At 45.9% G+C, this 26101-nt stretch overlaps 1 protein-coding gene and 1 non-coding gene across 3 annotated transcripts in view; one reads left to right on the top strand and one right to left on the bottom strand.

Moving 5' to 3' along the window:
• The window catches only part of Arhgap10 (Rho GTPase activating protein 10), a 271607-nt gene that overhangs the window by 12985 nt on the left and 232521 nt on the right, over window positions 1-26101 (top strand). The gene's annotated exons all lie outside the window — the stretch shown is intronic.
• On the bottom strand, window positions 13033-13138 carry LOC118584983. Its single transcript, XR_004945138.1, has one exon. It is a non-coding gene; the product is annotated as a U6 spliceosomal RNA (small nuclear RNA).

The raw sequence follows: 26101 nt of genomic DNA, 5'->3' as shown, positions 1-26101 counted from the left end.
TTGGCAGGAAGGAGTCTGGGGGCGTGTTCAGTTGGCTTATTGTATGGTGGGAGAGCTGAGTGGGCAGGGTCCTTGGTGATGGTGGGAGAGCTGTGTGGGCAGGGTCCTTGGTGATGGTGGGAGAGCTGTGTGGGAGCAGGGTCCTTTGTGATGGTGGGAGAGCTGTGTGGGCAGGGTCCTTGGTGATGGTGGGAGAGCTGTGTGGGCAGGGTCCTTGGTGATGGTGGCAGAGCTGTGTGGGCAGGGTCCTTGGTGATGGTGGCAGAGCTGTGTGGGAGCAGGGTCCTTGGTGATGGTGGGAGAGCTGAGTGGGAGCAGGGTCCTTGGTGATGGTGGGAGAGCTGAGTGGGAGCAGGGTCCTTGGTGATGGTGGGAGAGCTGTGTGGGCAGGGTCCTTGGTGATGGTGGGAGAGCTGTGTGGGAGCAGGGTTCTTCTGTTTTAAGCGTTTGTTTTTATCTTATGTGCATTGGTGTTCTGTCTGCATATGTGTCTGGGTGAGGGTTTCAGGTCCCCCGGCATTGTGGTTACAGACGGATGTGAGCTGCCATGTGGGTGCTGGGAATTGAACCCAGGTCCCTTGGAAGAGCAGCCAGTGCTCTTAACCACTGAGCCATCTCTCCAGCCCCATGGGAGCAGGTTCTTGGTGATAGTGGGAGAGCTGTGCAGGCAGATGAAGAGGAGAGGGAGCAGGGTTTTGGTGAGGAGGACACTGGGTATCCTGAGGTCACTCTGACCCGCTCCCTTAAGTCAGGTCTCATTGACCCTTGAACTAGGCTGACAACCAGCATGCCCTAGCGATCTCCCTCCTGTTCTTGCTCCGCATAGTCCTGGGAGTCTAGGCACATGGGGCCACACCTGCCTTTTGACAAGGGTACTGGGGGATTCCAAATCAGGGCTCTCCCCACTGAGCAATCTACTCAGTCATTTCTACACCCCCAAAGGCAGCTTTTAGTGAGGAAAAGTTTATTTTAGCTTATGGGTTTAGTCCGTGGTCACTTGGCCCAACTGCTTTGGACCTGTTTGACAGTCTGTCATGGGAGTGTGAAGTGGAGGAGCCTGATTTTCTCCTGGTATCATATGACAGTCTTTGAGAATCCCTTCGTCAGGGTTTGTGGAGTGTGCTGCACAGTATCTGATGTAAGGATTGGGAAGTAGTGAATGGAGAGAGCCAAATAGCTATTATGTAAACTCTGGGGTCCTTTAAAGTTGACAGTTGTCTTCACTGGTGTGTCTAAAAGGCTTGTACGGCTGTGCAAATGAGTCTGTTGGTGACCGGTCACACTTGAAGAAACCGGATGTAGCCTGTAACCAGTTAACAAGGTTTTGTTTGCTGTAACACGAGTGAGTGCCTTTTTGGCAGTGTCTGCCTGAGTGACAGGTATGATTTATCTGGATCCTTGCAAAACAAAAAGGATTTTAAAAAGTGCTTTTGTCTTTAGAAGACAGAGGTAATTTTGTAAAAGAATTTTGACTTTTTGTGACTTTGAAATTTAAGTTCAAACCTTAAGACTGAGAGTCCTTTTGAGTGGGAACATCTGAGTTCAGTGCCTGAGGTGAAGACAGATGGGGAGAGTGGAGAGGGAGTGGGCACCCCATGGGAGCCACTGCAGGCATTGGTGAGCATGTGACCTAAGGAAGGGCGCTGGCTGACTTTTTCAGCTGTGGCCGTAGTTTAATAAGTCACATAAACTCTGAGTTTATAGTAGGAAGAAAAGTTAGATTAACATGGAGTCCAATGGTGCTAAAGATGACCTTCAGTTGGAAGAGGACTTGCCTACCATTCACAGTCCCCAGCAAGTCATAAGAATAGGCGGGGCTGGCACACTTCAGGAACTGAAGCATTCCAGAAGCTTGAGGGTCAGAATGCTTTACGTACCTGGATTGGGGTATTATTTTGTATAAAGCCATGTTGTTGTAATATCTGCAGTAATTATTTTAGGGAATCAAAAATGTTTTCAAGGAATTTCCTTTAAGCTGCTGTGGTGGTTTGATTAAGAATGGCCCCATAAGTTCATATGTTTGAAGGCTTAGTTACCAGAGAGTGGAACTCTTTGTAAGGATTAGAAGGGTTGGAGCTGTGACCTTGTTGGAGGAAGTGTGCCACTTCAGGTGGGCTTTGAGGTTTCAAAATCCCATGCCAGGCCCAGTCTCTTCCTGCCGCCTGTGGATCAGAATGTCAAGGGCTCAGCTCCAGGGCCATGGCCGCCTGTGGGTCACTGTGCTTTGCCTGTGGTGTTAATGGCCTCACCCTTGAAACTGTAAGCAAGCCCCCAGTTAGTGCTGTCTTTCAGAAGTGCTGCCCCCTTGTCCTGGTGGCTCTTCACAGCAGCAGGCCGGTGACTAAGACAGTTGCTGAGAGTCGCAGGAAGGACAGTCATTCTCAGATGGTCCGAATTAGCGTCTACACCGTCCATCCATCACCAAAAAGGGCTGCTTTTGCCTTTAACCAAAACAAGATTTCAAAGTAGTGTTAGTGCTAATGGTCTAGGGGACACACAGGGCACAGACAGCCTGATAGTGACTGATGCCAGGGGACTTTACCTCTGGCGGCAAAGGCCTGTGTTAGTATTCTCCTGAACAAAGAGTTTGAAGAAGGTTTTGTTTCCCCAAAAACGTACAGTGTGGCTCAGTGGGTAGAGCGCTCACCCAGGCTGTAGGAAGCACTGCACAGTGGTGGTGGCAGTGGTGACATCATGCTCTCTTGAAGTGTCAGTTGCTGTGGTTACATGCAGGGGCGAAGATCAGAATTGCAGAATTGTGCCCACCCACTTTCCCACAGGCCCCTGCCACTCCTGGAGGATTTATAGTTAGTTACAAGGGTAAGTCGCAGAGGTTTATAAGCCTCCCATGCCCCAGGATTTACAGGCATTTAACAGTTGCTCAGGGGAGGGACTGCTGAGGGTGCTTAGCCTTCTCAACAGTTAACAGTTGCTGGGAGGGAGCTCTTTTCTTCGGGTAGCTACCTGTGCTGCTGTGAGGACCCCCATTTAAACTCAGGTCACCAAGCTACAGTTGGGTGGAACCCTTTCTCTGCTTCCCTCCTGGGCTAGAGTAATGAGCAGCTCTTGCCTGAGAGCCTTTTGTACCATGTGCTGCTCCAGCCTTCTCTCAAATTCCTGCTGCAGGCACAGATGATGAGCACAGTTGGAATCCTAAAGCCCGGGATGTCTGGAGGGTGGAGTCAGCTCAGAGGGTGCCTTTGGCCTCAGCTGAGTTGATGAATCTTGGGACCCTGAAGACAACCTTAGGAGATGCTGGTCACAGGATGCATGTGGTGCCCCTCACAGATCCCCACACTGCCAGGCAGAGGGCAGCCCGACTTGTTTTGGTGGAATTTCTGTTACCATTTCAAATGGCTTCTTATCTTTAACATGCTGAAGGATATCTACATTTTTAATTCTATCATCAGATAGAGATACTTTGGGTGAATTTTCTTTGTTGTGTGTGAGGAAAGGTAGGGTGTTAGTGTTTAAAGAAAACAACAGGAAAAGACAAAAATAACAATTCTACACAGTGACTATGTATGCCTTTGTTAGATTTATAATAGAACAGAGTCTCTCGAGAAACACTTATGTTTCAAAAAGACAATTTAAAAATTCCCAGTGATATAATAAAAGTAAATTGTTATTTAGGCAAAACCAAAGGTGTAACATTAGATCACTGTTATTTTTAGCACAAAAATGACATTTTGTGATTTCTTACCTAAAATTTTTACTTACTAGGTTTAATTTACTTATTAAAACTTTGTCCTGTGTATCCAGTTCTGCGATAAACAGTCTGATGTTCTTTGTTCATGGCATCTTGTTCCATTTAATTGCTTCCGGAAAATGTAAGGCATTCCGTTCCCTCAGGAAGGGGCCCTGCTGTAAGACTATCAGTGTTCCCCGGGTGCCAGGCTCCTGTTGAAGATAGTGACCTCATGGCTCCTCCTTAGCAAGCTGCTGGCAGATTCATGTCCTTCCTGGCTTTGCCCAGCTGATGGTTTCTCTGTAGAAAATGGACCATCGCTAGTGATTGTGCTGTGCAGTTGCAGGGCCGTGCACTGTGAGCACGTCTCCAGGACTGCTCGGTTGATAAAGCACCAAAGTTCATCAGTATTGACATCTGCATGTGGCAGGAGAGCAAGCAACTGACCTTGACCCAGTTGGCCATGTTTTTCTTAATTAGTCAGGATTAGGTTGTTGTTGGCTGACTGCCAAGGTTGAGGATTCCGAGATCGATTGCCTTGCCTCATGCTTGCAAAGATGGTCTACACATCACAGCCGGTTTTGGAAGAGTGAAAAAAGATGGAAGAAGAACAGGTGGTCTGTGTCAGAAGCGTTCTTCAGACTCGCCAATAAGCTGCTGGGTAATCCTGTAGGCCACAGGTTCTCCCCTCCCCCCTTGAGACAGGGCTTCTCTATATATCCCTGGTTGTCCTGGAACTCTCTGTAGCCCCAGGCTGGCCTTGAACTCACAGAGATCCACCTGCCTTTGCCTCCTCAGTGCTGGGATTAAAGGTGTGTGCCACCACCGCCTGGCTTAGGCTACAGTTTTTACAGTTTCCTTCAGTGTAGAAGTAGGTGTGGGAAGAGAGTCACTTGTGGTTCAGCTCAAGGAAAGCAAGGAATAAAAGATTGTAATGGCTGTTGACTGAAACAGATTCTAGATCTTGCAGTAACAAGTTTTTGAGGGGAGTGTGTCAGTGTTTACCCACCATCAGTTATTCTTCAGGCCACCAAGCTACCAGAGCATGCTGCTTCCTGGTATTAGGGCACCAGAGAGAGGGGCGCAGAGACGTTTTATCTGACCAGACAGGCCTGTCTAATGGGACTGGGAGATAGAACAAAAGGGGCTGTGAAATTGAGCGCTGCGCTTTTTCATCAGAAGAGGACATTCTTGGTGTTAGCTGTCACTGTAACATGAGAGCTGAGATAATCAGCACAAAGATGAAAGGTTTACCTGAGCTCCGTGCTAGAGGATTCAGTCCAGAGTCAGTCAGTCCCGTCGCCTTTGCTGTGGTAGGAACACATGATGGTAAGAGCACCTGCTTACCTCTGGGCAGCCAGGCACAGAGAGAGGAGGAGGGCGGCCTTCTTAAAGACCTGCCCCTCGCTCCCATCCCTTCAAGGTTTGACCTCTGTCCAAGAGTGCCAAGCTGAGACAGCATTCAATGGAGGGGATTTGGGGGGCTTTTACCATCCAAACTGTAGCCCTGGGCCCCTGGAGGTCTGGGTAGGGTTGGTGGTGTAGTTGCAGGGAGAGGGAGGGATTGAGGAAGGAAGAGAGGGCTGTGTCTGGGGAAATGACTGTTATCAAAGGGGGAAGTTAGTATGACACTGTGACTTCTTTAGGTTTGCTGAAAATCTGGTCTTCTCAGCTGAAGGTCACCAGAAAGCCAGCGTCGTCTGGTTGTGTCCTGGTTGGTGTTTCCAGTCTTTGCTATCCTGTGCCGCTCATCTTGACTTCTTCTCATTTGCTGTGGCGTAGCTTCTTTCCAGTCATGGCTTCTGCTTCCTTGAACTCTGCACCTAGGGGCCTTCACCCCCAGACTTCTCTCAGTTTTACCCGATGCTGTTTCTCCTGTGTAGATACTTACTCTTCTGTTGTGTTCCTTAGAGAGTTGGATTGGCCCAGCAACGCAGCAGTGTCTGTGATTGGGAAAAGTGATCAAGCCTCGATCTTGCTGACCCTTCCTTGGTTAGCCTGTCTGCTTGCTGCCTCTGTACATGGAGCCTGCTATTGTCTAGTAAGCCTATGATACGTGGCAGGTTTGTATGGAATTGCCACCTCTGCAGGGCTCAGAAGAACAGGGACTTGAAAGATATAAGCCCAACAGTTGTGCTGTAGCTTGCCGTGTGCATCTGTTAGTCTGCAAATGCTTTATTTATTGAAAATAACTGTTTTCTCCCTCATTCTAGGAAGACTAGAGGGCAGACACATGTCTATAGACCTGTGATTAGTACTTTTTAGTTTGCTCTTTTTGAGATACAAAGCGTATCTCATGATCCATTTACTTAAAACATAGAATTTGGTGGCTTTTCCTTTTCCTCCTTTGGTAATATCCCGGGTTGTCCTGGAACATGCTGTATAGACCAGGCTGGCCTCGAACTCACAGAGAACCTCCTGTCTATTAAAGGCATGTGCCACCATTGCCTGGCTGGTGGATGTTTCTAAGGCAACAAATTTCTGCAGCTGTCATCAGTTTTAGAATATCCCCCCACCCCAAACTGCTATTTTGATGTTGATAATGTATAGGAGTAGTATAGAGTTCATGCTTCAATGCTCTGCTCAAGGAGGTGCTCGCCTTCCCTAGGCATCTTCCCTGGCCTATTGCAACCCTTCTGTGTATCTCCTGGGATGAGGTGATTTTTATGTCTGCTGTTATCTGTTTTTCTAGGAAGGTCAGCCTTAGGGAGATGGGTCTGGATTACAGTGTTTAGTGTGTGGTAGGTCACACTAAGCTGTTTTCAGGATGTGCTGTAGAGCTGGGATCTGGAGCTGGTGAGGTGGCTCTGAATCTAGGTAAAGGTGGAGGATGAAAACTGATGCCACAGATTTGTCCTTGCACCTCCAGATGTGTGCCACCACCCCCAGCGATATTAATTTAAACATTTTAAAGCTGGTTTCTTCATTTTACTCAGAGGGAAACTGAGGCTGAAAGGTAACTGGCAGAGCGAATTTATGCATCAAAGTTTACCTCCTTGCTTCCATTAAAAACACAGCATGAGCTGTATCATTAACTATTTTCTAGTAATCACTAGAGGAAGGTGAAAGTGGGTGTAGTGTGTCCACAACACTGCCATTTAGGTGTGCAGTCAGCATAAAAGTTACGAGGCACTTTGCACAACCCTCCCTTTTCAGGTGGGATATCTGAGTCTGCTATGCATCTCTGGCTCATGGTTTATCTCCATTTAGAACAACTGTATTCCTCATTAATTAGTTGCTAGCGGCTGCTCTGTTGGATAGCTGGAGTCAGTCTGATGTTTCAAATCACTTCCCTTCCAGTTGGGGACAATAGTGAGCAGTGAGTGGCTGGTCACTTGCAGGGTGTTTCTTGCCTCATTTGATTTTCCCAGTTAATTGAGGGAAGTATTTGAGACTCTTCAGGTATATAATGTGTGAATTTTCACAGATGATGACATCAAGATCTAGAGACCTTAAATAAAGTGACCAAATGTTCCAAGTTTTTAATTGGCTGGGGGCATGAATAGAAGGAATGCTTTTGTTGGGGAGTTAAGCGGTGGGCCAGGCCTTTAACTGTGTCCTCACAAAGTGTGAGTAACTTCCTGCAGCCCTGAAACTGCAGCCCCTTAGTGGCATGGGTTTGGAATTGTTCACTGGAGTAAGTGGCTGCTTTTACCCCATACTGCTGCTCTAGTCTTCAGATTTGTGTTGACTGGTGCTAAGCAAGTTCAGAGGTGGGCTCTGTAAGGTGCCAAAGGAAGGAGAAAAGGTAAACCAGTTGAATCCTGCTAGCAGCTGCTCCTGTTGGCCTTTCCCAAGCAATGGAGCTGCCTCCTCCTCCTCCTCCTCCTTTTTTTTTTTTGAGATAGGGTTTCTTTGTGTGCCTGTCCTGGGTCTTGCTCTGTAGACCAGGCTGGCCTCGAACTCACAGAGATCCATCCATCTGGCTCTGGCTCCCAAGTGCTGGGATCAAAGGTGTGTGCCACTACCGCCCAGCAGGAGCTGTGTCCCCCCACCCCCCAGCTGAGGATGGAACCCACTAGCCCTCTACCACTGAGCTAAATCCCCAACCCATGTCTTCTTGTTTAGTCTCTAGATTCTGATTTTGAGAAACAGATTCTTTACCTTTAGAAATTCCTTTTGAAATATAAACATGCCACTGATGAATGTGTTTTGACTGGTTCTACTCTTCATTGCTATTAGGTCTTAGAAATTACTTGATATGGATGCAGATGGTAGTGTGTAAGCATATAGGACAAGGAAAATGGGAGTGGATGGAGGTAAGATATCAAAAGTGATAAATCCTTTCTGTTGCCTTTCTTGAGGGGGATGCCAGAGTAGGGTAGGGGTATGACTAATCGAATAACAGACATCTACTCTTTTATGTGCTAGGAGTTGAGGAGAATAGTGATTTTTTTTTTTCTTTTTTTTTTTTACAAAGGAGACAAGAATGAGACTTTGTCATAAACAAAGTAGTAACATCAGAATGATCTGTCACACTTAAATAATACACATGAGCACAGAAGGCTGGTACTACAGTGTGATAGCTCTGTTTCTGGCGGCTTACACAGTGAGTTCTGAGTTAAATACCTCTACACACAGAGTCAATAACTAAATGCCCTCCAGGAAAGGGTGTGCTGAGAAGCTGTTGTGACAGGAGTTCTCGGAACTATGTTAAGATCCTTTGAGAAACTTTACAGAAATTGGTTCCTTCAAATTTTCTTTTGGCTAAGTGATTTTATCAACGTGCTTTAGAATGCAGGCTGGGCTTGGTAGTTTTGAGAGTGTGCCGGGTTCCTCTGCTGTGTGTGGTCCAGGCTGCAGAGAAACTGCTGTGGACCATGAATGAACATCAGCTTTTGTTGACAGTCACCTTGGACTTTGGTGGAAGTCACAATCGCCTAGGGTGTCCATGAACAACTTCCTATTGCTGTGACAGGGCACTTGAGAAACACAGTTTATAAGTTGGAATGGCTTATTCTGGCTCATTGTTTTCATTGTGGTTGCCTCTGTTGATTTTGGATCTGTGGTGAGGCAGAGTATCAGGGAAGGCGCGTGGCAAAGGAGCCCTTCCTGACATCTAGGAAACAAAACAGAAAGGCCTTGTGTCTTACTGTCCCCTCCAGTGACTTAACTTCCTTCCTTATGTTTTTTTTTTTTTTTTTTTTTGGTGGAGCTGAGGATTGAACCCAGGGCCTTGTGCTTGCTACACAAGTGCTCTACCACTGAGCTAAATCCCCAATCCCTAGGCCTTATGTTTTAAAGTTTCCATCACCTTCCTGGAATGCCACAGGCTGGAGAACAAACCTTTATTTAGCATATGGGCTTTTGGGTCTGTTGTAGTATGGCGGACTACTCTTTGAAAATTAGTAGTTTATTTTACAAATATCAGATCAGAGCAGGACCAGTGGGAACCAAAGGCGTTGGATAGTTTTTGTGGGATCTGGGAGATGAGTGGGTCTCTCTTTCCTGTATTCTCTGATTTTAAACATGCCTTTAGTTTCTGACACAAGGTCTTAGTGCTGGCTAGGCTGCCTTGAATTCTTGGGCTCAAATGGCATGATCCTCTTGTCTCAGTCTCCCTCCTGGAGGGGACTGTTGGCACATGTTCCTTCATGGTGGGCTTTTGAGCTATTTCTCTCTAAACAGGAATAAATTAAGCAAGCAGATATTATATGTCTTTGATATGATTATGCTGCAAAGGTTATCTTTCACTAGTATTTTATTTAATAAATTTATTAGGATGCACAATATTTTGGGGAACACAATATCACCACATTTCCCCTTTTTTGTTTAAAATTTAAGAAAGCTTTTAACTAATACAAGAAAAACTATCCAATAAGTATATACAGTATATACAGTCAAGAATTACATTAATGATATCTAGTCCATTAACATTTGACAGATTCAGATAAAAACTCCATTAATAAATAACAATGTCCAGTCCAATAACATTTGATAAACTCAGACAAAAACCACAAAAATCACTCTCCTTAGAGAGTGTTCTAAAATAGATTCTGGACCATGGAACCCTTTGTGTATCTAATAAATCCACAGGTATGAATCATCTTGCTTATAATCTAAATTATACAATGAAGCCATTCAACATTGCAGGTGTTCATGGACTCCAGGCTAGTCCTTAGGACAGACATAGACTGAGGGCTGTGATATTGTTACATTGTAGTGAGTGGAGACATGTAGGGGTGCATGCTGTATTCCTTGTTGCTGTGACCCAACACCCAGCAAGAAGCAACTTAAGGGCAAGCAAGTTTGGCTCACCATTTGAGGGGATTCAGTCCATCAGAGTGGTGCCGCCATGCACATGGCAGGAGAATGAGGGGCTGGTCATGTGGCTTCTGCCGTCAGGAAGCAGAGAGTTGAGGACTGGTATTCCTCTGGCTTGCCAGGCTTTCTTCATTTTGGTTTCCCAGCTCATGGAGTGATGTCACTCATGGGTCGTGAGACCCTCCCCTCAGTTACACTTCTCCTGAGTTACACTGTTCTGAATATACCCCACGGTCTGGCCCAGAGGTGTGTCTCCTAACTGACGCCAAATCCAGCCAAGGTGATAATGAAGCTTGACTATCATAACGAGCCTGCTGCATTTTAAACATCAACTCAAGTGCTTGTCAGTGTGCCACTCCTTTTTATTCCTCACAGAATGCAGGGTAATGCATGTGTTAGTACCGTGTTTTTTGAAGTAAAATATACTAGGTCATGTGGCGTCCTCAGTGTCCTCTGGGAAAGGCTGTAGGAGGAAGCTGCATGCAAATAGTATTTGGAGTCAGGTGTAATTCGTGGCATGTTCTGTGTTGCTTTGGACACATACCATGCAATGATTATATTAAAGCAAGCTCAGTAATAAATCGGTTCAGCTTTGTTTAAATCCACCAGTTTCTAAGTTTATTTAACTAGCCTTCTCTTCTCAAAACATTCTTTTACTTCTCAAAGGACAGAGATGGGTAAATATTGGTGTAACTTCTGGCTGGATGAACTGGAAGTGAATATGTGGTTGTGGAGTTTTTTTCTTTAATCTTATCCGAGGAGGCTGGAGAACTGACTCAGCAGTTAGGAGCACTGGCTGCTCTTGCAGAGGACCCACATTTGGTTCCTAGCACCTGCATGGCAGCTCACAACCACTTGTGACTCTGATTCTGAGGATCTGATGTCCTCTCTCTTTCTTGCCTCCACAGGCAGCAGGCATATATATGGTGCACATACATATACTCTGGCAACATATGCACATTAAATAAATTAAAAACAAGCACACACATGAAAAATTCTGTAGTTCTTCTGTGTCTGAACTTAGTACAACTGGGCATGGTGGCACTCACTGTTAATCCCAGCACTTAGGAGGCAGAGGCAGGAGGATCTCTGTGAGTGTGAACCCAACCTGGTTTAGAATGCAAGTTCTAGGACAGCCAGGGCTATATAAAATAGAATCTGTCTCCAACCAACCAACCAACCAACCAGCAACCAACCAACCAACAACCAACCAACAACCAACCAACCAACCAACCAACCACCAACCAACCAACCAACCAACCAACCAACCAACAACCAACCAACCAACCACCAACCAACCAACCAACCAACCAACCAACCAACCACCAACCAACCAACCAACCAACCAAACCTGAACAGAAACCTTAGTCCCCTGTGAACTTAGTGTCTTGTTTTAAAAAGCACTGTGAAAGGGATGGACTCTTCCTGTAAGTCCCCTTAAGAAAATGGCTGTTCCTGCTTTTGTGAGAGAAGACAGAGGACACACCAAGATGGGGCCAGGAGCTCAAAAGCCGAAAACAAAACACCGTGGAGGAGGAGGACCAGGGCAGACAAGAAAGGCGAGGACAGTGGGCCTTCAGCAAAAGGACAGGTAAATTAGACGCTGCTGCTGTTTGAGTGGGTTAGTAGAGGCTTAGTCCTCACCGTGGTGGGGTGGATCTTTCAGCGTTGGAGCCTAGTCGGGAGGGCATTAGTCACTGGGGGTGTTCCCTGGCCAGGGGCTGGGGGTGACACCCAGGCTTTCTGGCTTCTTTGCAGTGGTCCTGTAAAATTTTCCTCTCTTGCACACGCTTGTCATCAGAGGCTGAACCACTGTACTGCCTTCCTAGACTTTCAGTCTTCAAAAGTGTGAGCTATATAAACCTTGGTGAATTAGCATACCGAGGGTATTTCATTATAGTACTGAAAAGTGCACTAATGTCAACGCTGTGGGAAGGGGGCAAGGACAGAAGTCACACCATGGTGAAGAGGGTGAATATCCCAGGGAGTGCCCCCTTCCCTCAGACAACTGGCCTGAGAAACTGGATATTTCAGAATGACTTCCAGACAGTCCACTGGCTTCAGCCATACATCAAACCCTGAAGAAACAGTTGTGTTTGGCTGGCCTGTGTCCTGGCTCTGGACTATTCAGAAGGTGTAGTAAGATCTTCGACAGAAGTCACTTTCTCAGAGCAGTTATGCTGGGCTCTCTTCCACAAATGCTCCCTGCTCTTCCCTACCCACCCCTTTTGTACTGCATCCCATTTTGAGCCACAGGTCACGAAGCTGTGCTTGGGAACCCTTATATTGCTTTCTTGTATTATAAAAATGTTTTCTGATGAGGAACATGTGGTTGATTTGAGCAGAAAGCCGGCCAACTTCCTATCCAAAAATCCTAAAGACTGCTATTAACTCCAGCTTGACAGATGGTTGCCCTCCCCAGAGCAAGTTTGCCTAGCTAAGAGCTGCATCTAGTGAACTTGACTTGCTGACTTTGCTCAGGATTGAGGCTTCAGCATGTTAACACTACCCCACCCTCTTGTCCTGGGACCTCGTCAGCCAAGTTTTCTGTTTTTCCAAGGAATGTTGTTAGGGTTGGGGATTTATCTCAGTGGTAGAGAGCAGAAGTCCTTGTTTGGGTCCTCAGCTTGGGGTGGGGTTGAGTGTCAGGGGTAGGGGGCTGGACAAGACAAAATGACAAAAACAAAATAAAACAACCCCCCAAGAGCCCCAAAACCTAACCAAGCAACCAAGCAACACATCCACGAAGCAACCAAAGAATATTGTTGCCATTTTAGAATAGAAATAGATTATAGAAACTTTAGGAATTGAATGGATTTGATGACAGCTTTTAGGATTGTGAGTGTGCTGTGTGCACGTGGCAGTTCTTGCAAGGCATTTCCTGTCTATCACTCTGCCTTACTGTCTTGACGGGTCTTTCGCTGAACTGGCAAGCTCTGGGATGCCTGCCTTTACCTTTACCCCTGTGACCTGAGTGCTGAGGACTTGAGCACAAGTCCTCGTGTTTGCAGGGCAAGTACTCTTACACATGGAGCCATTTCCTTGGGCCTGTTTTCTTTTCCTTTTAAAATTTTTTTATTTAAAATATGGAAAGCTTCATGAATTCGCATGTCATTCTTGCGCAGGGGCCATGCTAGTCTTTTTTGTATTGTTCCAATTTTAGTATATGTGCTGCCAAGCGAGCACTTATTTTTTCATTTTTAAAGTCAAGGTCTTACTCTGTAACTCTGGCTGGTCTAGAACTCACTGTGTAGACCAGGCTGGTCTCAAACACAACTCAGAGATCCCCCTGCCTTTGCCTCAAGTGCTGGGATCTGGGGTGTATACTACCCCAGCATGGGCCATGGTTCCATTGTTTGCATCCTGATGTGTAGTGTTGTGTCCTTTTTCTCCTAGAATGGGATGATCTTTGAAGGAAGCCCTGATCTGTTTCACTGGTGAGACAGTTTCTCGACATACATGGTTCTAATCTTAAGGGAGGCACTAAAGAAGGGAGAAATGGAAGTATCTATTATAATTCGTAATTGCAAAGTTAAGGTTCTATATTTCCCTGCTGTTCATGGTTTCAAACAGATGCAAAATTTAAAAATGAATGACACATCCAGCATTCCATTTCAAATATGTTCACCAAACTGTCTTCATGTGGTGAAGTCTGAGTTTGCTCCCTTTCGTTCTGAAGATTGACAAGTCCTTTCCACAGTGCTGATTAGAATTTACAGTGATTACCCTGGGGACACACAAAGTCCTTGTAATTAACAGTGATGATATATTTAGCCCAGCTTTCCTGCTGTATAGTTAATACCTTTTAATCATTTAGAAATTAGGCATCAGTTTGTGAAAACGTTCGGTTTGCTAAAATGCTCTCTATCCCTATCATTTCAGTTAAGAAACTGTAGGAAGCTACCAAGGGACCTGTTTTCATCTGTTTACAGGTTCATAAACCCATGGCTAGAACCAAGAACATGTTGGGAATGCCTTAGGTGACTGCCAACTTTTTCTAAGTATGGAATCAAACAGTACATTTTTGGGTGATGAATAATTAGAATGTGTACTGAAAAATAATTCTTTTATGCACATGTTTCACATTACAGAATAGGGCCTGGCCTACGTAAAGCAGAAGAAAAACAGGTTCTGAGGCATCATCTTATGCGCCGTCTGTGTGTACTATGTGTATATTTTCAGGAGCCATCATCTTATGCATTGTCTATGTGTATATTTTCAGGCAGGCTCTTGCAGTGTTGCTCAGGCTGGTCTCAAACTCATGGGTTCAAGTGATCCTCTTGTTCAGCATCCCACGCAGCAGGAACCACAGGCATGTGCCACGGTACCTGACTTTAGGGTTTTCTTCTCTAATAGTATAGAGAGATGATGTGTCCCCACACTAGCCAGTCCTCAGCATTCTTGTTGTCACTGCCTCGGGCCACACGTCATTTGGGTTATAATGTGAATAATCCATTGGGGACACCCATCTCTTGCTTTGAGCTTTTTTCCAGTTTATCACAGCACGTAGGCATCCTAGCCTCCATTCCTGTGATTTTATAGCACTCTTTATGTCTGTGTCCTGCATTTAACTTCTGTCTCTGGCTTAATTCAACAATATAACCAGTACTTATTGAACACTTAATTGATGCCAAGCAGAATACTTATATTAGGTAGAGTTGTTCATATTTTGGCCTGAATTCAAATTATCTGTTACTTTGCTCAGATTACTAAATGTCTGGGAGCTGTGGCATGGAATACTTGTCTTAGTCAAAGCGAAGTACCCTGGACAGACAGATTGGCTTCAGCAGAACGTCCCTGTCTCATCCTTCTGGCTAAGAAATCTGAGGTCAAAGTGTTGGCAGCCCCTTCTCTCCTGCAGATGTAAATCTTCATATAATGTCTGTGTTAGATTTCTGTTGCTGCAACAAATGCCTGTGTTAATCAACTTATGAAGTGAAAAGGTACATTTTGGTTCAGGGTTTTGAAGGCTTTAGTCCATCCAGTTGGTTTCATTGCTTTGGACCTGTGGTGGCACATTGTGCCATGGTGGGGGCAGCAGAACAAACTGTTCCATGCCGGGGATGGTAGAGAGGACGAGACCCGGGTCCCACAGTCATCGTGGAGGACCCAGTGATCCAAGCGTTTCAGTAGGCCCCACTGAAAAGGTGCCATCTTCCCATGGCCTAGCGGTCTTTTGGCCTCCAGGGCCTTTGGGTAACATTCTAGATGTGCTCCCCGGGCCAGTGCATTTGAAGTGACCTTAGTGTGACCTTGTGGAGAAGGAGACTTCTTAAGTAGGGCTGAGTATGGGAGGTGGCGGTTGATCCTGGTGAAAGGGTGAGCTCTTGGTTTGCTCCACCCCTTTCCAGCTGTGTTGGGTTGCTCTACCCCTTTGTAAAGTCTTATCCCTGGCATGTAAGCTTAGTGCATGTGTAGTGTTAACTGGTCCCTGGCTAGAGGTCTGGAAAACACTTTTCTTTACACTCTGTCATGTGTGAACAGTAGGTGTTGGTGAACTTGTGTTTCATGTATGTGCCTCTGTACAATTTTCCTTGACCCTATCAATGCTTCTAAGTAGTTTAAGACTAGTTCAAGGGTCTTTTCTGGGAAGTCTTTAATGCTTCTGCTCTCTTCCCTGCTACTCTCATTTGAAAATAGGTCAGGTTTGTTTCTTCTTTAGTCTACAGGAATGCTAAAGCCCTCCCTGAGAATAGTAGTGACCTTCGGCTTCCTTTCTCCCTGATTCTTCTGGTGTGGGATGTATCTGCCAAAGGACAGTTCAGGTTTCAAGGTTTAAAATATATCTATCCATCTATCTGTCTGTCATCATCTGTCTTTATCTATCTACCATCTGTCTGTGTGTCTGTCATCATCTTTCTTTATCTACCTTCTATCCATCCATCATCCATCCATCCATCATCCATCCATCCATCCATCCATCCATCCATCCATCCATCCATCCATCCATGAAGCCAGGACCTTGGTGACAGGCAGACATTTCAGTGCTGAGCTATGCTCACATGCTCACAGCACTTTTGAAAAGTTTGTGTTACTTAGACCTGCTCTGAATTTCTCCCCTCTGTTACTAGGTTTTGTTTTTGGTAGCACTGGGCATTGAACTCAGATCTTTGAGCATGCTGAACTTTTTTAACTACTGAGTTATACTACATGCCAAATATCCCAAGTTTGGTTTTTTTTTTTTTTTGGTGTGTGTTGTACCTATTAGTATGTGTCTGTGCAGGTGCACATAGAGGCCTGAGTTGACAGTTGATATCAATGTCCTCTCTAGATTGCTCTCCACCTTTCCTTCAGGAGAAAACAATCCCCCTTAAAAATCACATTCATCCATTCATTTATTACGCTAGCCTTACCTTTAGTTTTTTTGAGATAAGGCTTATCACTTTAGCTAGGCTGCTTGTCTCTGTCCCTTCTTAGTGCTTTGGTGTAGGATATGTTGCTATCTCGGGAGGTGGGGAGGTTTACATGAGCTCTGGGGACCTGAACTCTGGTCCTTCTTGTGCAGAAGGCATTTTATTGATTGAGGCATCTCTCTAGCTTTGCTTTTATTCTTACTGTTTTTTTTTTTTTTTTTTTTTTAAAACCACAGTTGTGTGCATAGATCAGAAGTTGGTGGCAAGGTAGGGAGTGAGAAGCAGCCTGAAAGGAAAAATGAGAACAGGCTTGTGGGCTTCCTGTCTGAGCGCAGACGTGTACTACATGGTGAGTGACTGATGCTGATTCCTCCCAGGATGTGCCTCAGCTGGTGACAAAGCCTCAGCAATCCTGCATCACTCTGAGAACTCTAAGTAAAAATCAGTGTGAACTCCTAGGCTATAAATGGTCACAGCATTATTTAACTTGTTGACTTCTAGGAGAAAATATGTATTCTATAAATTAAAGTGTTTCCAGGCATTTTCCTTATTAATTAGAACTTTCTCAGCATACTCTCTGCAGTTGAGTAGGGTCACTGAGTGCAGTTTTCCAAATGAAGCTTGGTTTCCTGAAAGCTATTTTGGTGTGGTGGATAAGTGCAGCTGTTCATATCTCTTTATATTTTACTCTGAGTCATTGGGTGGGCGGAGCTGATTAGTGCTCCAAAAGCAGTGTGGAGGCAGTTAGGTGGGACTCTTTTATAATTGACTAGGAAAGATTTAGACAGACCCACATTGTGCAATTGAGTGGTTAAAAAAGGAATATATCGTGTGCAAGATCTGGGCAAGTGTCTTCGCATGTGCTTCCCTTTGGTTTGGTGGTGGAAGTGGTGTGTTTTTAAGCATAAGATAGCGTCCTTTGGGCTGAGTAGGTGGCCTAGCTGGTAAAGGACTTGGCTAACATGCAGGAAGTCCTGGTTTCAGTCTCCAGTGCCACATAAACCAGACATGATGGCTCATCCCTATAATCCCGACCTCCTCCCCTTCCCCGAAGGTAGAGGCAGGAGGATTAGGAGTTCAAGGTCCTTCTCAGGCTATTTAATGAGACCAGTCCAGTTAGATGGGATCCTGTCATTAAGAAAAATAGGGCTCATTGAAAATATTTAGAAGAATGAGTCTGGGGATTACACAGAAGAGCATGTGTTTTGTGGATGTGAGGCTATGGGTTTGATTTCTAGCACCATACACTCAAAGGTTAAAAGTATGCATTTGATCGTGGGCCGGTATGACCTTACTTTGTGGGTAGTTATGGATGCGTAAAGGACTCCTCCTCCCAACTTCACAGAGTTTCACAATAATTCCACCTAGTTCATTCCAGGTTTGAATTTTGCTCTATCCTGTATGTTTATCACTTGAGAAGAGAAGTATTTTTTTTTTTATGAAACAGCTTTTGGCCAGGCTCGATCCGTTCCCCTGCATAGTAAAGTGGCCAGTGGCAGACTTCTGTTGGAGGATCCCAGGTGCTCAGGGCTGGCTTGGGAAGCAATGTTAAGTCGTCTGGCTGTTCGAGGAAGCAACTCAGGTCCCTGTGTGGGCTGAGATGTTACGTTCTGAGTTATGACGGAGAAAAATGACATGGCAGTATTTTCTGGTATGTGGTTTCCAGGGTTACTGTGATCTTCCAAATAAGGGTTTAAAAACAATCATGTTTTTTCCTTGGTGAAGTTTAAAACAGTCTGTTAAAAAGCATGCGCTGTGAGTAATAAAAGCCTGGGGTCCAGAGGAATGATATGCCACCATCCAGCCAGGCAAAGGGGGAGGAGCATGGTGTTTGTTCTCTGCCTCCTACTGAGCTGCTGCAAAGTGTGGAGCTGGTGAAGCCCCCCGGCTAGGCTAGAATGACTTTTTTCTACCCATTGAGTGCTTCTTGGTCAGCGCTAGAGCACAGCCTGGAATGTGGTTTGCAGTTGTTTGGGTGGTGTGTGTCAGCCAGGAGTGTGGGCCTGAGAACCCCACTGTCTGGGTGACTCCCAGCTGGCTGTGTCTGCTATGTGAGCTTGGGCAAGATCCTGGCCTGTCTGCGCCCCGGTTTCCTTAGCTGCCAGATAGGATGAGGGACATTCAGAGGTGGCTGTGGGAATGAGATGAGTACTGTCTCGAAGGCGTACGACACACCTGACAGGAACTTAGTCCTCTCTTGGCATGGAGTGTTCTCATAAACTTGGCGTAAATTCTTTGGTCAGACCAAGTAGACACTCCGTTCCTGTTTACCATTCCTGACCTAATTTGTCCTGGGTTTTCCAGCTCAAATCTTAAGTTCACCAGGCTGGGTAATCATGAATTCTTAGTGGAGTCTACATGGCCACATTCCTTGCTTCAGATAGCCAGTGTCCTTTGATGCATTTTTGTGCACATAACAGTGTGTAGGAGGAGGGAGGACTTGGCCTGAGTTTGTGTCTGCTTTAGGATGATGGTTCCATTCGAGGGATTTTGAGATCACAGCTTTACTTATTCCCTTCTAATTTTCTCCGTTCTGTTGCATGCATATTTATTTATTCTCAACCTTCTTGGCCCACACTTTTGGTTGTGTTGTGGCCTGAGGCCACCTATGAGTTACAGAGCTCGTTTGGGAAGATTGCATAAACTCATGTGACGCTTTATGTGAGTGTGTGTGTGTGTGTGTGTGTGTGTGTGTGTATGTGTATGTGTATTGCACGCTTTCTCCTCAGCTTTCACAGAGGCAGAGACAACATTTTGTCATTACAGAGTTCCTCAACAGTATGTACTTGGTGACTTGGTTACATGTCCCTTACTTACTTACCTATATGCCCCTTAATGGGTTGCCACAGCCCTTTCCTGCTTGAAGATGGGGGGGGGGGAGAAAGAGAGGGAATGAGAATGAATATGATTGAAATGTCTCTGTATTTGTAGAGCTGGAGGTTGATGTCAGGTGTCTGTTTTAGTAACTCTCCTCCTTATTTTTTGAGACAGGATCTCTCCCTGAACCTGTAGCTCCCTGATTAGACTAGATTGGTATCTACCTGGGCTTAAATTGTAGCTTTGTGGCTCACTGGCTACAAGTAAGCTAAGCAATGAGCTTTAGTCTTCCGGTGGAACATGGGTCTCTGCTCCCTTCTGCATATAGGGAAAGGATATAAAACACCTTGTCAAATGCAGTACCTCCAATCTTGAAGTTGGTGGCATTGTTGACCCTAATAGAATGCTTATTGTGCAGTAGGTATTGTCTTGAGGTGTATGCAGTACGTTTGTTAGTTCTATACTACTGCTATAATACCCATTTTACTTATTAGGGAACCAATGTAAGGAAAAGTTAAATTGAACACAGTAGCATTGGACACAAAACTCAGACTTGAATCTAGGCCCTGAATGTCATTTTCCACGGTCTCCCCGATGGAGATGTTTTTTTGGCAATTTCTCATACTTTTGCCTCTTCCTGCCCTTTTAGGTCTCTGCACAGCACTTTATATGTTGAGGGTGCCTCGTCATCGTCGTCGTCTGTAGACCTGCCCCTGGGCCACAGATGTAGGCTGCTCAGAGAAAGTTAACTTTTGCAGATGTCGTTGGCTGAATGTTTATAGGTGTTCCCGCATGAGTCCTGCTTCCCCTCTCAGGAATGCCTTGTGGTGTCCCAGACAGCCAGCAGCCTGGGAAGCCATGTTGTGGAGTATTTGATAAATGGTGAAAGGGAGGCTTTCCAGACGCTTCTCTTCCTTGCTTATGCTGCTCTGAGCCTAGCTAACCTGGAGCTGTGCTGCAGCTGCTGCTCTGATAGGAAGCATGTGCTCCTCATTGGGAATGATGGTGTTTCTGGGGAGCTCAGGCACGTAGACTACATCAAAACCCAGGCAGCACACTTTGGGGTTGTTCTGATCCACAAGGGCAGTGATACCAGAGTGGGTGCTTGGTGTGTGTTGTGTATGGCCAGCAGATTGTCTTCTCTCCCTATTGACTGCAGTCACGTTGAGATTCTGCGTCTATGTGTTTGGTCAGAACTCTGCAGAGTTTTACTTGGCAACAGCTGTCATAGTGAGCCGTCCTGAGTGTGAGTGCACAGCACTGGTGTCAGCCTCCCTAAGTGTGAGTGCACAGCACTGGTGTCAGCCTCCCTAAGTGTGAGTGCACAGCACTGGTGTCAGCCGCTCTGAGTGTGTAAGTGCACAGCACTGGTGTCAGCTGCCCTGAGTGTGTAAGTGCACTGGTGTCAGCCGCCCTGAGTGTGTAAGTGCAGAGCACTGGTGTCAGCCTCCCTAAGTGTGAGTGCACAGCACTGGTGTCAGCTGCCCTGAGTGTGTAAGTGCACTGGTGTCAGCCGCCCTGAGTGTGTAAGTGCAGAGCACTGGTGTAAGACTGCTGATCGTAGGTGCCCTGAGTGTGTAAGTGCAGAGCACTGGTGTAAGACTGCTGATCGTAGGTGTATGGGCCTTGTTTTGGTTCTGTACTCAAGCTCCTTAGTATTAAGAAACTGGGTTTTCTTGCTTTGCCGGTTGAATTAGGAGCTCTGTGGCTGGATGGAGTGTATTTCAGACTTCCCATCTTGACCCAAAGGCTTGGAGATGTAGCTTCTGACAGGGCTGTACCAGTGACTCCTTCACACACTGACAACCTGTTTTTCTCATTAGCAGGATGAATTGTGAGGTGTTAGGGAGGATTCTCTGCCTTGGAGTTCTTTTAGTAGTGTGTGGCCTCTTTTGCCTTGGCTCTTATGGTTGTTTGTGTGTTTTTAGCAAACCTATTTCTGAAAACAAGACTTGTTCCCTCTATGCCAGGGAGAGTCTTGAGAAGTGAAAATCTTGGAACTCAAAAAGGACTTTGGGGGTCAGACCCTCAGCAGCGAAGATGGCCTGGAGGTCCTCTTGAGGCCCAAGAGGAGCAAAATGATCTGAAGCACGTGGACTTGTGTCTTCCGGGCCTGGCTTAGGCATTTACAAAAACTGGATTTGAAATGGTTTTGGTGAGGGTTGAGAGGGAAGGTGGGAACAGTTGTTTGAGAGTCCTGTCCCCAGAGCTTGCCTCTGGGCAGTGGTGTTGAGAGGCGTCGGGTCCACTGACAGCAGACAGACAGTGGGAGGTGGTAGAGTCTGGAGGAAGTGGGCCTGCCTCAGGCTGCATAGGGTCAGCAGCGCTGCTCTGTCCTCTTCTGCCATGCTGTTCTGTCCCGCCACAGGACCAAGGACAGTGGAGCAGTCTAACCTTGGAATGAATAAATAAATCATCTTTTAACTTGATTTTTCTGTTACTTTGTGACAGTGATGGAAAGCCAACTAATCTAATACGTTTCCTTAAGTTGGCATGAAGGGAGTGAGAGATGGGTATTGTTTGTCATATGGTGGATATCACCAATTTTGATTGACAGTAAGTTTTGTGGTCCTTTATTGTCTGGTATAAGTATAGCTGGGATTCTGGGAAAACATACACTTGCTGTTTCCAATGTGCTACCGCTCTGACCTAATCAATGGAAATCTGCTATGACTGCCGAGAACTTGTCATGAAAACACTGGTTAAAAGTTGTTGTCTCTGTCCATGCAGAGTGGCCTAGCACAGCACTCAGGACCCGGATGCAAACAGATCTCTGTGAGTTTGAGGCCAGTCTGGTCTGCATAGCGAGTTATAGACCAGCCAGAGTTAACATAGTGAGACCTTGAAAAAAAAAGTTGGTGTCAGGCAAGGCTCGATAGCTCATACCTGTAATCCTACCTCCCTGGAGGTTGAAGTGCGATTGTAAGAAATGAGTTGAGTTCAAGGCCAGCCTGATGCATCTAAGAGTTCTAGGCCCATCTAGGTGACAATGTAAAGCTTCCTTGTCTCAGAGAGAGAGAGAGAGAGAGAGAGAGAGAGAGAGAGAGAGAGAGAGAGAGAGAGAGAGAGAGAGAGAGACAGACAGACACACAGAGAGAGAGGCGCAGAGAGAGAGAGAGAGAGAGAGAGAGACAGACAGACAGACAGACACAGAGAGAGAGGCGCAGAGAGAGAGAGAGAGAGAGAGAGAGACAGACAGACACACAGAGAGAGAGGCGCAGAGAGAGAGAGAGAGACAGACAGACAGACAGACAGAGAGAGAGGCGCAGAGAGAGAGAGAGAGAGAGAGAGAGACAGACAGACAGACAGACACAGAGAGAGAGGTGCAGAGAGAGAGAGAGAGAGACAGACAGACACAGAGAGAGAGAGGCGCAGAGAGAGAGAGAGAGACAGACAGACACACACACACACACACACACACACACACACACACACACACACACAGAACCAAACTACCACCAATAAGATGTTATGCTGGCTGTAGCCTGTCCAGTTTGCAGCAGTCTCTTTTCTGTGTATCTGGATGCAAACCCTAGAACAGCGGTTCTCAGCCTTCCTACAGCTGTGACCCTTTAATATAGTTCCTCATGTTGTGCTGACCCCAACTATAAAACTATATTTTTTGTTGCTACTTCATAACTGTAATTTTGCTAGTGTTATGAATCATAATGTAAATATCCGTGTTTCTGATGGTCTTAGGCGACCCCTGTGAAAGGGTTTTGGACCCACTGGTTGAGGACGCTGTCCCAGAGAAGGTCATAGTACTTGGCAGTCGCTTTCTCCTAGGAACTATTCAGAGGACATTGCTAATTGGAAATTTCTTGCTTGGGTATGTAGCCTCAGAGTCTTCTTTAACACCAGGTTCATGGCTGCTTCTCTTTTTTGCCTAAATATGGCTCTTTCTGAAGTCTGTTGTAACCCTGGTCTAAGGTGCTCTGTGTTGTCAGCTCCATTGTTGTTTAATTAGCGTTAAATATGTGGAATTAGTTCAGGTGTAGTTGAAAGATGTTGGGGAACATTTAGAGATCTGGAGGGGTTTTTCTGGAGGAGGAGGAAAGGGAGCGTTCATCATCTGGGCTTTGAAGGGCAGGTAGGGGTTAGGTAGCTGAGGGGAAGGGTTCTGAACACAGATAGGAAGAGGAAGAGCAGACTCTGCTCTGGAGACTGAGCAGGTCCGCCCGGAGCATGTCTGTAGGACAGGCATTCTTTTCTTCCTGTCTCAGAACCTCTGCTAGCCCCGCTGTTTCTCTTGGTCTGTGCTCCAGGAAATATTTCTAGCAAGTTCCTGGTGATGTGGATGCTGCTGCTCTACAGGTTCCTCTTAGAAAAGCTGAAATTGAAACACCAGAGCTGAAACTGTTGGAACAGAGTTGGTGTGTTCATCGGACGCCAGGATGCCCACATGTGTACTCTGCTGCCCTGTTGCACAAACACTGATGAGCCTTAGGAGTGGACACTCCACCATGGGCAGTGGGAAGCCAGGACTCCACCATGGGCAGTGGGAAGCCTGGGATGACTTTTGATCAGGAGAGACTACCAAGAATGGTAACAACTGTGGGGAAGAAGCCATGGCTGTGGCTGCAGCGGCTTGTGTTAGGAGTGCATGCTGGTGAGAGCTGGCTGCTACCGTGTGTGCACCCAGGAAGGTTGTAAGAGGAAGGCTGTCCAGGTGGCCTAGGCTTCCTTCAGGTTGCAGCCTGGAGTTGGAGACCCTGTGGACAGAAACTGTTCTCAAGGAAGACCTCAGTTTTTTAGACTGAATTCAAGCAGTTTCCTTCTGAAGAAGTTATTGTGTATTCTTCTGTGCTGTAAACAAAGCTCTATGTAATTTTTTTATGCCTTTAAATTTTAATGTCCCCCCCCCCCCAATGGTTCTCATTATACAGTCCTGCATTAGCCTGGAACTCACTGTGCTGACCAGGCTGCCTCTGCCTCTGCCTCTGCCTCTGCCTCTGAAGGGCTAGGATTAAAGGCATGTACCACCATGCCCAGCCTTTTAATTGCTTTGAATGTCTGAGCTTTACATGAATCTGAATATTGTAATCTGTGTTTCCCAATTTAATCTCCTACTATCCTGTAGTTTAATTGAACACTATAGATGTATTTATTGAAAACACCACTAGTAATTTCATGGTAATTCTTTAGGTACTTCACCCTTACAGTCTTGCCTAACTAAAAGTGAGATAATATTGTTTTGAGTCACTTAGACTTTGAGCTCTGTACCTCTAAGTGAGGGGTTGCAGTATATTGCCACAGTGTCCTGTCCCCTTATCAGTTTGTAACTATTTTGTAATGAATGGTCATAGATAACACTTAGTTTCTTCCCTATTATTCAAAGTGATACAGGATCATTTAGAAGATTTGGAGCATAAGTATAAAATTGAAAGCTAAAACTTGTTGATAAAGTGTGTATTTAGCTTGTTGGAGGCCTCGTGTTCCATCCCTGGCACCAAGTGGGGGAGGGGTTTGTGTGAACTACCTGTAAATTATAACATTGACATTTATTTCACTCAGTCCTTCCTGTGGCTCCAAGTCCATTGGGGAGTGCGGTGGATCTTGTCTAGGATTTCTTGGTAAGTCAGTAGGAGGACTTAGCTGACAAATTCTTTAGTAACCAGGTGTCTGGCTGCACCACCTTCCTGGGAGGAAAAAGTCAGGGGAAGAGACTGTGACCTGGTGGAATGTAAGCTTATCACAAAATGCACTTGGATGGACTTCAGGAAGGAGGAGGCTAGAATTGCTCATATGAACCACATTTCACCACAGGGATCTGTAGAGAGGGATCACGGAAGGGGGAAGTCACTGTGTGTCCTTCAGAGAGAAGGAAGTACCTGAAGTTGTGACAGGTCAGCCTCTTGTGGCTGGCTGCAGCCAGGGAGGAACTTCACACAGGATGACAAGAGGCCGTGACAGGCTTGAGGCAGGGCACAGCCAGCTGATGCCCCACAGCATGCTGCCAGCAAGGCTCACTCTGAGGGAGCCCAACAGTGGCCTGCTCGCTGTGGAGCCTGTAGAGGCAGGGACACAGAGTAGCATGGGATGTGTATGGGGTTGGCCTTCCTCCTCCACCTTAGGGAATTCTGAAGAATGAGAGGGGAACAAAGGGGATGCTTCCATCTTAGTTTTGACACTCCGATCCCACAAGATTAAGGAGCAGTTTGCTGGTGATCTTAGGACCAGCCTGCCTCCGTTTCTTAGCCACGTACAGGTATTTTTAACAGGAGTTTTGCCTATGCTAGCCTTAACCTCTTTTTGAAAGCTTTCATTTAATTTATTACTGTTTCTCTCTCTCTCTCTCTCTCTCTCTCTCTCTCTCTCTCTCTCTCTCTCTGTGTGTGTGTGTGGTGCGCACACGTAAACGTACAGGTATGTGCATGCCACAGCGCGTATGTGGAAATCTTTGTGGAGTCAGTTTTCTCCATCTTCCCAGGATCAAGCTCAGACTGTAACAAGCATTTTACCTGTGGAGGCATCTTGACAGCCCAGGCTGTGGGTGATGAGTCTCCTGATTCTCCACGCCCAGATGAATGCTTAGTTTTTGTCCACGCTGGGCTACTGCTCATAGTGGACCTGATATGGGATCTCCCTTCATACTGGGGGTGTCTGAATGTGTGCATTCGGGACAGGGAGCAGCTTTTACAACTTGGATGCTTCTGGCCTGAAGCTCATCTGTACTTCTACTGTGACGCCATTTCTTCTGTGTTCCTTCTTAAACAAGACAGTAATAGGACTTGCTGTATCAGAATGATTTTGACATGCTAACTATTTTACTAAATAAAATATTATTAATGGCTTGTGTTTCATCTCCAAGATGTACTAGAGTTTTCTTAACTAATTGGCATAAAATTACTACTCTAGATTTCCTATGAGCCATCTGCTACTGTATATGAGAGCAGAATAAATATCTGGCTATTTTCAGTTGAAACCAAGTTTTTAGAAATACAAAACTAGGTCAGATTTGTGTAGTTCCCCATACATA

Source organism: Onychomys torridus, chromosome 5 (genome assembly GCF_903995425.1).
Source record: "Onychomys torridus chromosome 5, mOncTor1.1, whole genome shotgun sequence".
NCBI classification, from domain to species: domain Eukaryota; kingdom Metazoa; phylum Chordata; class Mammalia; order Rodentia; family Cricetidae; genus Onychomys; species Onychomys torridus.
Note: the sequence above shows the minus strand (reverse complement) of the source record. Positions and strands in the feature narration are given on the sequence as shown.